The sequence below is a fragment of the Protopterus annectens genome, chromosome 4.part1 (assembly GCF_019279795.1).
Source record: "Protopterus annectens isolate FY-2018-M chromosome 4.part1, PAN1.0, whole genome shotgun sequence".
NCBI classification, from domain to species: Eukaryota; Metazoa; Chordata; order Ceratodontiformes; family Protopteridae; genus Protopterus; species Protopterus annectens.
In genome coordinates, this window is record NC_056734.1 from 171,028,900 (window position 1) to 171,043,635 (window position 14,736).

Consider the following 14,736-nt stretch of genomic DNA (forward strand, 5'->3'; position numbering starts at 1 on the left):
AACTTCTTCTGATTTCACCCATTTGCTGCCATTACAACTGTCTTATCTACACTCAGTTTCATCCCATGTGCCTTCAGTTTTGCATTCCATTCCTTTGCCCAGTCCTTTGCTGAAGCTATTATTCAGACTCTGTAATACCACAGCATCTGCATACAGCAGCTTTGTTGATCTGTCCCCTCTGTTTGTGTGCTAATGTAGTCCATCAACAATATGAATGCAGTGTGCTCACAGATGAACCCTCATACATACCCAGTTCCACTGGGAGCCCCTCTCAAACACAATCTGCACCTGTGTCATTGGGTCTTTGTACATAGCCTGCACTGATTCTATCAATGTTTCCAAGACTTCAGACCATCTTGGGACTTCCCAAATCAGCTTCCTTGAGACCTTGTCATTTGCTTTCCTCCAAGCCTAGGAAAGGCCAGTTGGACTCTTTCCTCATCTCTAGTTTCTTCTCTACTATCTGTCTCACTACAAACATTGGATCGGTTGTACTGCATCCTGATCTGAGTCTAAACAGCTCATCTCCCATCTTAGTTTCTACTTCTGGGATGACTGTTCCAGCAACCTAATGACTTCCAGCATAGACTAAAAGGTGGAAATAAATATCCATTTCCAAAGTGGTCCAGAAGTAATCAGCCAGCAGTCAAGCACATTGGTACCAAGTAAAACAAAGTCCAAGGGCTATAATATGCTGCCTAAGCTGAAAACTCAGCACTAAGTAAATGGTGTGCCAGTTCTGCTAGGTAGATGCACAGAATATCACCAATTTGTAAACTAATGTGAGAAGGCCATTATGGGGAAAATGAAAAAATACACTTACATTCACTCACTAGTCAACAAAGCCTTCACGAAAACTAAAATATTTAAAAGAATAAAAAAAATAACTAAAAACAGCATACCTACCAACATACAATTGCAAAAGGCAATAATACCAATTCTGAAAAATAGAAAATACAATTGGCACACCCTTTGATAAGTAGAACACACACTTAACAGGTTTCTAGAGGTTACATACCTCTGCGGCGAAAGATTTATGAAAAATGAACTATGCAAACATATGGTAATAGCCTGCAAACTGACTGGGACAAGATATGGGATCAACTGTGCACAAGAATACAAAGAAACAGGGGCATATGCACCCTAGTTCATCTCCAAATCTCCAAATGTATTAATCCCAGAGGAAAAAAGCTGTAGGTGTATAGCCATCTGTGAGTCCATAAGAAAAATTTAGGTGGTATTCATAAACACATCATGCAATTGCATAGGGCAAGTATGCGATGTAAATCACATGCCAGAGCCCTATACAGTACATGAAAGTTTCTTTACATCATGGCGTAACAACATCCATTACTGCACACCTGGAAGAGGCCAGCACTGCAGTAGGTATGTTAATGATATGGCCTGACATCTTTCTCATCTCACAAACCTGTAAATCAAGGGGTAAAAAAGTGTTTGTAGCCTGACATTTATGTTGCTTTACATAAAAAATACCCAAATAAAAAATATAAAAGATGACCCTGGTCACGCATACCTCTCAGCATTTTGGTGCAAGAAATGTGGACAAAGCCTATAATAAATGGGGGAGACAAATGGCCAAAAATAGGGACAGATTTAAATATTACACGTATAAACTTTGAAATTGCTAGTATAAGGATTTGTGTAAGAATGTATTTTTCTTTTTTTCTTAAATGTTTTTATTGAATTTTCACAATGAATATATTTTCCATAACTTTGTAGTATAAAACATAATTTACACAGGTTAACAACAGTATAAAATCAACAACTATAACATCAAAACAAACTATTTCAAGGGTGCCTACATTTATAAAGGTAGTATACATTTTTCCATTCGAAGTTCATTTTATGTAGTGTTACAATCATTTCTCTCCAGTATTTTGATCACTTTCTGCCGTGAGTTGTAATATGATGTGATTATTTCTGTTCTCATTCTAATGGTTTTCATTTCCAATCATGATACATTCAATATGATGTTTTTGTATTCTTTAAATGTGGGTAAAGTCTCACTTTTCCAGTTTATAGTAATGGTTTTACGTGCTGTTCTAGGAACACACTGGGGTATGGGTGCATTAAACAAAATTAATGATTTAGACAATTGAAAAGTATTATTAAAAACTATTTGCAAGAAATAAACTATATTCCAAAATGGTTTAAGCAATTGACAATAATAAAACATATGCAACCAGTCTGCTCTCAAGTTCCTTTTGTGTCGTCAGCATCCTATATTTTGTTTAAACATTATTTCCATTTTATGTGGCATTATATAGGAAATTTCCATGTGAAAAGTTTCCATTGCAATAAAAGAGATGTTTTCTTTGTGGAGCGAAGTGTTCATTTTTTATCATTGTCATTTGGAATTTGATTATTGATGGTTTTATGGTAGTCCCCAAAATTTTCCTTATGTTATAGCTTTATTTTTTTTAAGTATTTTATAGAGGTTTGTTAAGTAGCCTTTTATATGAACAGCTTGTGTTGTTAAAAAAATCAACTCCTCTGTAACTTTAGGTACATTTTGTCTTATTGTTAATGGCATTGTTTCTATCTGTTTAAAATGCATTGCCTTATGTCCTGTATACTTAACCATAGAACATTATCTAAATCAAATTTGTTTTTTATTTGTTCCATTGTTTAAACTTTCCCAGAATTTAGTAACTTATGCCAATAGTTCAGTCCATCGTTCCTAAGACTCTTGATTGTGCCTATATCAAATATTTTAATGTTATTTTGGGTACATGCAATAGGCTACAGCAAGAATGGCCAGCCTTTTATGTTGGGATTTCTATTCATAAATGTGTTATATCCCTTTAATATGATATTTATAAACTCATAACTTATATTCTTGTGTTTGTTTTCTGCAAAATCTTATCTCATTATCCAAAGAAAATTATTCAATATCATTTCTGTATATTGTGATGGCAATGTAAGACCTGATTTTAACCATATCCTTTCATGCATATGTTTCCATTTGGCAGAGGAAGCAGTATTTACTCATAATGAGATTGTTTTTAAGTTAGAAGACAGTGCATACATTTCTATATCTGGAAGACTAATTCCTCCTGCTTTCCAGTGATTTAAATGATGATTCAAACCTATTCTAAGTTTACTGAGATACCATAGGAAGTTTAGCATTAGTTTGTTAAATTGTTTTATATAAGATTTGGAGGAAGGGATAGAGAAGACTTATATGAAATATAATATTTTGGGGAAAATAATAATTTTAATTATATATAACCTATCTTCCATTGTGAAAAATAATTGATTCCATTTCTGAATGAGTATTTTAATATAATTTAAGACATCAGTTTAGTTTATTGTTATTGTCTTATCTAGTTCATCTGTTAATTAATTAACATAAAGTCATGCCCCTGTCAAGACCCTACTTAATCCTCTATACCCTTACACCCCCCAATCCTGTACATCTACAGTTCACTCTTCTCGAATCAATAACCCATCTAGCTAGGATACTATATAGCAGTATTTCATACCTATCTCTACCTAACTTGTCTATGAATTTTATCTTTTTACCTCCTTGCTTAAAAAAAACACCTTGTTGATATTACAGCAATTATATTCTATTTTTTTCCTTTTTCTGAACATATAAATACCTGATAACTGTGTTAGTACCTCTTTTTAAACTGTATTGAAATTGTTACCTTTGTTATTACTTTATTGCATTTATAAAATCTGTGGAGCTTTTCTCCTCGGTTCTCAACTGAAAATGGGCCACTGGCTCAGTTGGATCAACCCAGTTAACAAATGTCAAATAAACAAACAAACAAATAAATAAATAATGTAACCCCTAATTATTTTATTTAATTGTCTGCAGCTATATATTTAGTCTCTGAAAATGTTCAAGTGTATTTAGTAGAGCTCTTAGCAAGTTATTGTCTTTTAAAGTTATCAGAATACCATCTGCAAACAACTGAACCTTCATTTCCAGACTATTGTCAGTTGGTATTCCCTTAATATTTTGTCCATCTGGATACAATTTGCAAAAGGTTCAATTACTATGGCAAATAGTAATGGTGACAAGGGGCATCCCTGTTTTGTGCCTTTAATAATTTCTATAGATTTAGAAAAGGATGATCCTATCTTCATACATGCTAGGGATTTCTCATAAAGGGATTTAATTAATAGTATGAATTTTTGTGAAAATCCATATTCTTCTAAAACTAACCACTGATAATCCCAGCGAACAGAATTAAAGGAACTATTTATGTCTAAACTGACCATAGTCATCTTATTTTACTATAGCTAATATAATCAATTAAAATATGATTTTGAATATTATCATATGTATTTTTGTTTTTTGTAAAACCAGTTTGATCTTTGCCTATTAATAGTGGAAGCAACTGTTTAATTTTCGCTGCATATATTGCCATGCACATTTTATAGTCAATATTAAGTAAAGATATAGGTCTGTAAAATGGACATTCATTTGCATTTTTATCTGGCTTCAAAATAGGTGATATTATTGTGTATTTCCAAGAAGGAGGAATGTTTGTGCTTTCTTTTACTAATGTAAACACTTTCAGTAATAATGCTAGTACTTCTTTGCTTAATATTTATATAAATTTGGTTAGAAATATAGAAATATATCACACTATTATTGATCTTGGACTTTTATTTGCTTTACTAGAAGGTGAAGTGTTGCCAGTGAGCTATGGGCTCTTTCAGTTCCATAAGAAAGAGACTCAGGTAAATTCAGAACATTTGGTAGCAAGTTTGTGAGGACATTTACCATACTGTCAACTTCAGTCTTTTCTGGTAGCCCAAAAATGCACAGGTTATTTCTCCTTGACCTGTTTTCTAGGTCATCTAGTTCATTTAATAAAAAAAGTATTTTGTTTTGAGAGAAAAATCAAGCTGATGTTCTTGTTCGGTGAGCTTACCTTCCATTGCATTTAGTGTCTCTTCTTTTCCAGCGTTCTGAGTCATATGTTGCATTATTAATTCTTGAAACTGCTCCATTTGTTTTGTAAATTTTTGTTTAAAATACACAAGTTTATCATCCTTTTTGTCAAACTTCAAAGACAGATCCTGCATAATAGTAAGATGTGTTGAGATTAGTGGCTTTGATCCTTATGGTGAGGGGACTTGCTGGTGCATTCTCGGTTCCAGCTCCTTTCGGTGCCGGATCCCCCCCCTTCTGTGACCCCTCCTACTCTTCCTCCTCTAACCTCCTCTGAGGCCTTGGAGATCCCAGCTCTGAGTTTCTGTGTGCCGACTGTTTTGGTTTCAATGACATCTGCTTCTCCAGTACTGATTTCTACCCTGAGTTCATCAGCTGTATCAGAGCGAAGGATTTGAAGTCTGAAACTCAAACGTGTCATTCATTAGTAACTTCATTCCTCAGTGATTTGCCAGAAAGCCACAAACTGTATAATGAACAGAACAAAAATATGAGGCAGAAATCCGGACATTCTGCAAAAATCTGGAGAAGTGAGAGCTATGCCGTAAGGTCTCTGAAGTATCATAGCAGTGGAAAAGCATCTTCTGAAAATTACAATGGTGTGCATAAATCCACACAGAAATACAGAATTCTGTCCCAGTGTCACATGTTGAAATATGCTGCAAATATAGCATAGTAATGCTTCTATACCCTGTAGTTACTTACTAACAGTGTCACAATACCACCCCACCAAAGTATGCCTATGAAGAGGTGGCTCACCTTATTACCACAACCTACAAACACAGCAGCCTTAGACATCTATGAATTACTGCAGTGTCCATATCATGTATACACCCACATACGCACAAGTGTTGTACACCAGTGTGTAGAGAATTCATGAATATCGTGACCCATCTGATGTAATATTGGGTTTAACTATTACTCACTTTCTGATATAGATTAGTAGTAACAGTACTGGTTGTTAAAATGCTTTTTATATTTTTAAAAAGGTATGAATAGAGAAGGGCCAAAAGAAGAATTTATGACTGGACTTATAGAACCAGAACAGTACTACAAGATAAATAAAGGCAGGTTATACCTGATACTACCCCCAGTATCTTATAAACACTGCAGAGAGTCACTGAGTTCTCTAATACCTCCATATCCTACAATTCTCCTAAGACAAATTTGCCATCCAGGTTAGTGAACAGATTTTTTAGATTCACTGTACATACTTAGTGCTACCAGCTAAAAGTGAACAGTATGGTCATAGTAACTAAAATATAACATAACACATAAATTTACTGTAGAGAGTAGAGAACTACATTATAATTAAACTAATGAGATAATTAGAATCTATAATGCAACTTATTTTTTACTAATTATATTCCATAGTCTGCATGCCCTCCCTGCGGTCAAGTGATGTCTAAAGACATGCAGGTAGGTGCCTTCTTTGAAGACTGGGCATCGGGCTGGTAACTCAGCACTGTAAAAATCCAATGCCAGTCATTAGCAGACTGGAGTTCTGCTGTGGCGACCCCTAACTGGGAAAAACCGAAAGAAGACACATTCCATAGTCTGATGTCATAGCTATCTGTATTCTTTTAGTGAGGAAGGAAGTAGTATATAAGAGAAAGAACAGAAATTAAGAGATATATGCCTGCTTCATAGAACAGAAAGATGGCCCCCTGCCTGTAACCCAAGTGACTCGGGTTCAGTTAGCAGCGCTGACCCTGGAGGAGCCAGGCAGGGATGAGGAGGGGTGAAGGGGAGTGGCCTGTTTGCCACTCTTGGGTGGAGAGAGGGTTGTGCATACAGTAAGAGACACATAGGATGGTATGATCTCCCTGGTGTAGCCCAGAGTGAGAGAGACCACACACAGTGCTCTGAGGACAGAGGCAGGGGTTCTTGGAGGCAACACACCTTGCATAATAAAGGGACAACCTATGTGGTTAGCCGATTGCACATTCTTTCCCCAGCATTTTGCCATAATGCATGCATGTTAGGGTTGGGGAGAAAAAACAGAAAATGTATGAGTCACCCATGATGGGTGCCTAATTGATGATTTTTCTCAGTTGGCTTTTGGCTGGTATAGAATGAATGAGCTAATTGTCTGAGAGAGGGTCTGATTTTCCGCAGGCAGTGGTGGCAAAAAAGTTGCCCAAACCCCAAAGAATAAAAAGAGATTAAGAGATATACAGTGAGAAGAAGTAAAGAAGAGAGTCAATAACTTTTTAGGCAAGCCAGTCTTCGGAAGCTTCCAAAATAATTAAACAGAATATGGACAATATTAAGTTATTGTTGCTGAATGATAAGAGCCTTATTTAAGTCTATATTAAAATATCAATCTCTTCTTATTTTCTTCAAATATCAATCTCTTCTTATGTTTTCTATCTTTGTTGTCTTTCCCTATTTTGCCTACCTAAATAATGCTAACTTCTTTATTTTCTGAAATAATGCTTGTACTCAAATCTGCAAATAAAATTTAAACTAGAAATCAAATTCTGCTTAGGAATAAAGTCTGGGCCAAATGAAGATCTAATAGAAATAGCTCTGATCATCTCCATTTTAGGCAGCTTAGAAATAGTACAAAAAAGGCAATACTTACAGACAAAAAAATACTACTGTAAACTTCAACAAACTCATCAAAATAATCCTCAAAAGTTCTGGTCTTGCATAAATAAGCTCCTTTCCCCAGGTAACTCCCGAACACCCACCCCACTTGATGCAGATCCAAACACTCCTCATCAAACTGCCAATACCTTTAACTCTTTCTTCACTGAGACTATACAATCTCTAGCTAGGCAACTTATCTCTGATAACTCCAGCCTTCACATCAACTTACCACACCCTTCCTCGAAATTCATACTACAACCCATTTCTACTTCTCTCATCTACAAATTTATTCATAAACTTAAGCCATGTACTCCATCTGCTGACAAACTTCCTTCCCAATATCTCCAAAAAGCAGCCAAAGTAATTGCCTACCCTATATCTACACTTATAAATAGGACAATTCAAGAAGGAACCATCCCAGATATCTGGAAAATATCCCATATTATCCCCTTACATAAAGGTGGGAACTCCAATGATTACACCATCGGCTAATTGCTCTTTTATCATCCTTAGCAAAAATTATGGAGAAATGCATTCGCCAACAACTTTTACATCATCTCTCTCTACATAACTTAATCGCAAGCTGTCAACATGGCTTTAGACCATCACATAGTACCACCACTGCCCTCCTATCCTTTACAGAGACCATCAATAGTAACCACAACAAAAACATCCTCTCATCTGCACTCTTCATCGACCTCTCTAAAGCCTTCGACATGGTTAACCATACCCTCCTAATTAATATTCTTGAATCTCTTTCCTTTGATTCTCTGGCCATTAAATGGTTTAGGTCATCCTCAGCAATAGGCAACAGGCAGTTCTCTGGGAAAATCAAATTTCTTCCTTTTAACCTGTCACCATCGGGGTCCCTCAGGGCTCCATTCTTGGACCACTTCTTTTCTCCTTATTTATTAATGATCTCCATGTAGCAATTCCTCAAGCCACCTGTATTCAATATGCAGATGACTCCACACTAATATGCTCAGCAACCTCTCCAACTGAACTATACTCTCTTACTCAAAATGTTTTTAATACTGTAGAAACATGGTTTACCAAACGTTGCCTCCTTCTTAATGCCAAAAAATAAAAAAAACTCCTTCTCTTCACACCCACTACTTGGTCCACCCCCCTAGACTTCTCAATCTCTTCAAATAATGGCACTGTCATTTTCCCTGACTCTACCACCAAACTTTTAGGAATAACCATTGACAAAAATCTCTCATTTGATCACCATATAAGCAACACCATTAAAATAGTCAACAGAAAAATAGGATCCTTATATAGAATAAAACCTTTCTTAACCTCAACAGTCAGAGCCAAGATCGCTCACTCCCATCTAATCTCAACTCTTCTGTATGCCTCACCTATATTTACCAACCTTAAGAAAACTAACCTCAACAAATTAGCAACTTCCTACAATAATATTGCCAGATTCGCTACTGGCAATTCCTTCAGAACTCATCACTGTTCTAATCTTAGGCAACTAGACTGGCTGGAATTCCAAAACCATTAGATAATCCCCCAACTCACTATTGCCCACAAAATATTTTACCAACCCAGTAATACCCCTATACTCTGAAAACTCTTAATTTCATATAATAATCTGAACTCCTTACGCTCTTCTAGCAAACTCCTTGCAAGCTTAACTAAGTCTAATAATACAGCTGATGACTCTCTGTTTACTAACACAGCAGGAAAAAACTGGAACCTGCTACCCAGTGAACTAACACTAATTACATCCTTGCCACTCTTTAAACAAAAACTAAAAAAATACCTCCAAAGGCACTGGCTATGCCCTTGTAGTAACCCTGACTAACAACTGCCTTTTACCCCTGTTTCTTCCTCTTCTAACCATACTTCCAAACATTTAAATACTTAGTCTTGTAATTAAGACTGACACTATTTAAAGTCTAATAAACTTATTGCTTAAATCCTTTAACCTGATGTGAACTATTGTACATAATAATTACTGTATTATATCTGTTTTAGCTTTCTTAAGCTATATTATGTTCACTGTACTTTTCTTAAGTGTTTTTGATCTCTGATGATATGTTATAACTACCTGTTTTATTTGGTTTATTAATCCTAATTAACATGTAACAATATTTTTACATATTTGTATATCTGTGCGGAGCTTTTCTCCCTGGGCCTCTACTGAAAATGGATATATATCCAGCTAGACTAGCCCGGTTAACAAATGTAAAATAAAATAAAAATAAATAAATAATTTGATTTTTATTTTTTGCTGTCTCTTGGCATTTGATGTACATTGGAGCTTTTTTCTCTGGGCCTCCATTACAAATGGGTTCTCTGTACCCCAGTTGAATTTTCCCAGTTAACAAATGTCAATAAATAAATAAATAAATAATCACCACCATGAAACAAACATCTAAGAGTCACACTGACTCAATTCAAATGTCCATAGGACAGACCTCCATAAATTCAATATCTTTGTCATATGTGATTCATAGGTTCATAGATTCATAGGTTGGTAATAGGCTATCAGCCCTAGGGCCTATACAAGCATAGCCATAACAATTCCCTGGCTATTTCTTCCCACACTATTTACTTCCCTGGACCTCTGTCTAGCAGGGCAACTGACGTGATCCCCGGGGTGAATTTCCTTTCTCCCATCTAATCATCAAGGTTCCTATTGGAGAGGGCCAAAGAGGCACTCTGCTTGACATGTATGGGCAATCTATTCCAGAGTCTGGGGAGTCTCTGGGTCAGGAACCTTTCCCTCCAGCATGTTTTGTTTAGTGAGACACACGGGTGCACCACTCACCAGACTGTACAAAGAGAGGGCCATGGCCAATTGCCTGTCTGACCCCAGCATTTTTCACATCATTCAAGCACTCAGGTCCTTGCACCACAAGTTTACATATGATACAGTAATTGTACATATGCTTTTAAATTACCTCCATGGACTATATGAAGAGAGACAAGATGGAACTGTCAGAATATGTGTCCAAGGCTGGCATGTATTCAACTTTGAGCAGTATTCCACTATCAGCAAAAATTATGTCACAATACAAACAAAAGGTAATTAATTAAAACAACTGGCCTAGCTTCTGGTGACATGGAAAGGGGGCACAAAATATATTAGCCTGGGAAAAGAATTGTTTTGCTGGAGTGGGTCTGCATCCCCCAAGGCTTTAGTATATTGTTTAAAACCTTGTCCTGCTTCATAGTGCCTTTTTTAGGCAATGCCAGTTTTTCCAAAGCTTCCAGCATAACTAAACAGAATCTGAACAATATTAAGTTAGTGCTGTTCAATGCCAGGAGCCTTAACCAAAAATCTACACCCTACAAGCAATGTTTACCCTGGAAAATGCTGATATATGCATCGTCACAGACACCTAGTTGAAGACCAGTGAAAGCACTCCTTCAGTGCAGGGCTTCAATGCCTATAACCTATTCAGGCCCACTGCATTAGACAAATGCACTAAAGGCAGAGGTTGCTCTATACTCTTACAAAAGAATCTCACTTCCAGACTTATGAGATAAGATAACAACCTGGAACATCTCCACATCTAACTTAGCATAAACAAAACCCCTTATCACATCATAGTTAACTGTAGAACCCACTCTATGTCCTCCTTGGCTCATACCTCCTAGCTAACAAGCATGGAGTCCTTAAGTATTAAGACAAACATCATTCTCCTAGGAGACATCTACTATCCCTCCATAAACAGAGAGTTTTATACATCCTCAAATATGTATGCCCAGAGCCTTAATGACTTCATCAGTACAAACTACCTGGGCCAGTTAGTCCACACCCCAACCAGGAAGATAAAGTCCTGGACCTGGTCCTTACTACTTTGGGGTGCTCTGTTCCCCACCAGTTGTAACTTTCTTCCTGGTCAAATTGGACCACAAATCAATCACATTCACAGTAAGACTGAAGCCTGAAGCATCTAACACTACACTGGTATTCAGACACTATGCGAATAATAATTTATAAAAACTGAATGATGACCTGGTTAAATTCAAAAACCCCTCCAGCTCAATGATTCCAGTCTGTATGCAGCATCCTTTATTGCCAGATTCTATGCATATGTAAATAGTTGCAGATACACATTTGTTCCCCTCAGAAATAAAAACACTAAATTCAAAAATCAATAAATAAGTATATAAAAATATAATAAAAGAAAATAAATAATTACATGAAAAAAATAAATCTAACAAGCTATAGTAAATGAGGAACTCTGGATCCTGATCAAATCTATCAAAGCCAAAAATTACATAAAATAGCCACCCATGTGAAAGATAACCTCAATGCCTTCTTTAACTATGCTAGAAATCTTAGAAGCAATACTCAGTACATACTCAAACCCAGAGGACATAGCTAATCTACTGGATGACAAATTCAAGTCTTAACTTCACCCTCCTCTCCCTCCAATAAAAATTAGATCAAATACTTGCATCTACACCCACCCTTCAAATCTCCCAAGAACAAGTTCTCAAGGCACTATCTAAAGCAAAGAACACTATGTCTATAGGGCTGGATAACATGCTATACTGCCTACTGGTTAGCCTGAAACATGACTTGTCAGACTTCCTACAGAGGCTATCCAATATTAGCCACAAAACAGACTTTGCACCAGTTGAATGGAGGACAGCAACAGTCATTCTCTTGCAGAAAGGTGGGACTTCAATAACCCTAGGTAATTATAGACCCATAAGCCTGACCAGTCTCATCTCTAAGGCCATGGAAAGGACCGTGGAACTAATAAACAGAGATATAAGTATCCACAGACTCTTGACCCAGCTCAATTCAGATTTGTCAAGGCATGTCCTGCCTACTTAATCTGGTTGATTTCTTTGAAAAAGTCACTGAGGCAATGAATGATAGCAAATTAGTACACACTGCATATCTGGACCTTGCAAAGGCATTCAACAGGCATCATAGATTAGCTCTCCCAACTTGTATAACTCATTGGCTAACAAACTAGCTCACAAATAGAGCCCAGGAAGTAAAGGTTGGCAATTCTGCCTCCTCTCAAATATTCATCAGTAGTGGAGTGCCTCAGGGTCCAGTCCTTGAACCACTCCTCTTTGGCGTTCTCAGAGAACAAAAACAATGTTATGGGTTTGTGGCTGACCAAGTCTACAGGTGACTACAAACCTGGCATCATTGTAAACTGCCCAGAGAACACCAGGATCCTACAAGAGGACCTGCCCAACACAAATAGTAGGTATCAAAACCGTGAACTAAAACCTAATGCTAAAAAGTGTTTAATCATTATCCAGATCCTGGAATGTAATTGTTCCAGTATACATGGCACTCATTAGGCCAGTTATTTAGTATAATACCCTTTCCCTATGAACCTTTCCAAAACAGTTGTCACAACTGGATGGATCACAATGGTTTTAAGAAAGTCAACAGCCTAAATCACAAAGACTTTGCAGACTATCTCAAAAACCTTGTCATTCTTGTTGCTGGCAGGGGTCCTTAACTTAAAGATGAGCCCAGTGTCAGGGGTGGCTACTCAGCACCTCACTAGGCATTCACCCTTAAAACATATTGGGGAATCAGCTGGTCCTCAGAAAAGCACTACCTGTATCAAAAGTAGCCTTTTGGGGAGGTCTTATTGAAGCCAATCTGAAGCACACATTCACATTTGCTGTTGGGTATAAGAAGCACAAAGCCTATACCTCATCTTCACGATAAAATTTCTTTGAGGTCTTCTCCATATAAATGTTAGGGTACAGGGAAAATAAAGAGTGTAACAACAGACAGATCTGAGATTATGCATGCAGAGCCTATTTTGCTTCCAAGGACAGTTATAGCCATTGCACTTAAAACTAATTCCATCTTAAAAAAGTATTCTACATATGAGATGATCATCTTAAACAGCATGCAACCCTGTAAAGGTTACAAAAATTCCTGAGAAAAGAGGTGATTACACACAGTTTGGGATTTAGACCCAGAAACAGACAGCCTTTTAAATAAATAGGGATATACACAAAAATATAAAACATTATACAAATTACTGTTCTTTACACCGCTGTAGGATGTAGAAACCTTCTTGAAAGCATATTGCCTGAAATGAAATGCATCTGTATGGGCAATGAGGGACGGATGCAAAAATACAAAGACAACAGTCAGAATATAAAAAGCTCTTGTTTACTATTAACAAAGAAATAGACATCAAAAATGGAGCAGGAACCAACTTCCTTATCTTCAAAAGGATTTATAATGGAAGAATGAACATCATCAGATCACCTGACACCACATCTAAAGCATCACAGAAAGGAAAATAAATGGCAACAGACATTTGTAGCAAACAAAACATGAGAAAAAGTTTTTAAGGGTGGAAACCCCTATCCCACCATGTGAGGGTTTCTCCCATTACACCCCTTACTTATATATACTCACTCAGTGGTTGAAAACTTTGGAGAAAGCTAAACATCATGGAAGAGAAGATGTGCTGCCACTCCACATCTGCATCATTTGACTTCAGAAAGCCAGAAGCTTGATCAAAGGCAACAGTGCAGAAACTCCTCAAAAAACAGAATTCCCACTTCCTTAGCATCAGACCCGCAAAACACACAGGAAACAACTGCAACTAAAACAACAGTGAGCCAGACAAAAAAAGTCATATTGATACAGAAATACTTGCTGTTAGTTCTTTTTCGGCAACTAAATGATAAGCACGCCTTCAGAGCTGGGGGTTTAGGGTACTCGGATGAAATGTATTGATCTGCAGACTGATGCAGGGATAGTGCTATTCAGAAAACATTTTTGCATTAAAATATGCTAGTTCCTAAGAGAATTGGATTACCTTCTGATAAAATACTAGAAGAACATGACACATGCTAGAGCAATAGATAGCTACATTTGCTACATTAGTAAAGACTCTAAGAGAAATAAATGTCATTAAAAATCTACAAAATAAGAGACAACTGTAAGCACCACATGAACAACAGGAGATCTGTATATTTCATAATCCTTATTTATTTATTTTATTTATTTTACATTTGTTTACTGGGAAGGTCCGACTGGACACAGGTCCTTTTTCAGCAGAGGCCTGGGGAGAAAAGCTCCAACAATAAGAAATATAAACATTGTAAAAGTTAACAATAATGCAAGGAAATTCCAGTAGCATTCACAATCAGCAATAGTATAATGATGGGCAATATAGTTCTTTACAAGTTACATTAACATAACATGTGATACAAGAATATATGCATTTAAATGATGA

The 14,736-nt window shown here is 36.6% G+C and overlaps 1 protein-coding gene across 1 annotated transcript in view; it reads left to right on the plus strand.

Annotated features, from left to right (window-relative positions):
* The window catches only part of LRRC31 (leucine rich repeat containing 31), a 500,475-nt gene that overhangs the window by 250,533 nt on the left and 235,206 nt on the right, over positions 1–14,736 (plus strand). The gene's annotated exons all lie outside the window — the stretch shown is intronic.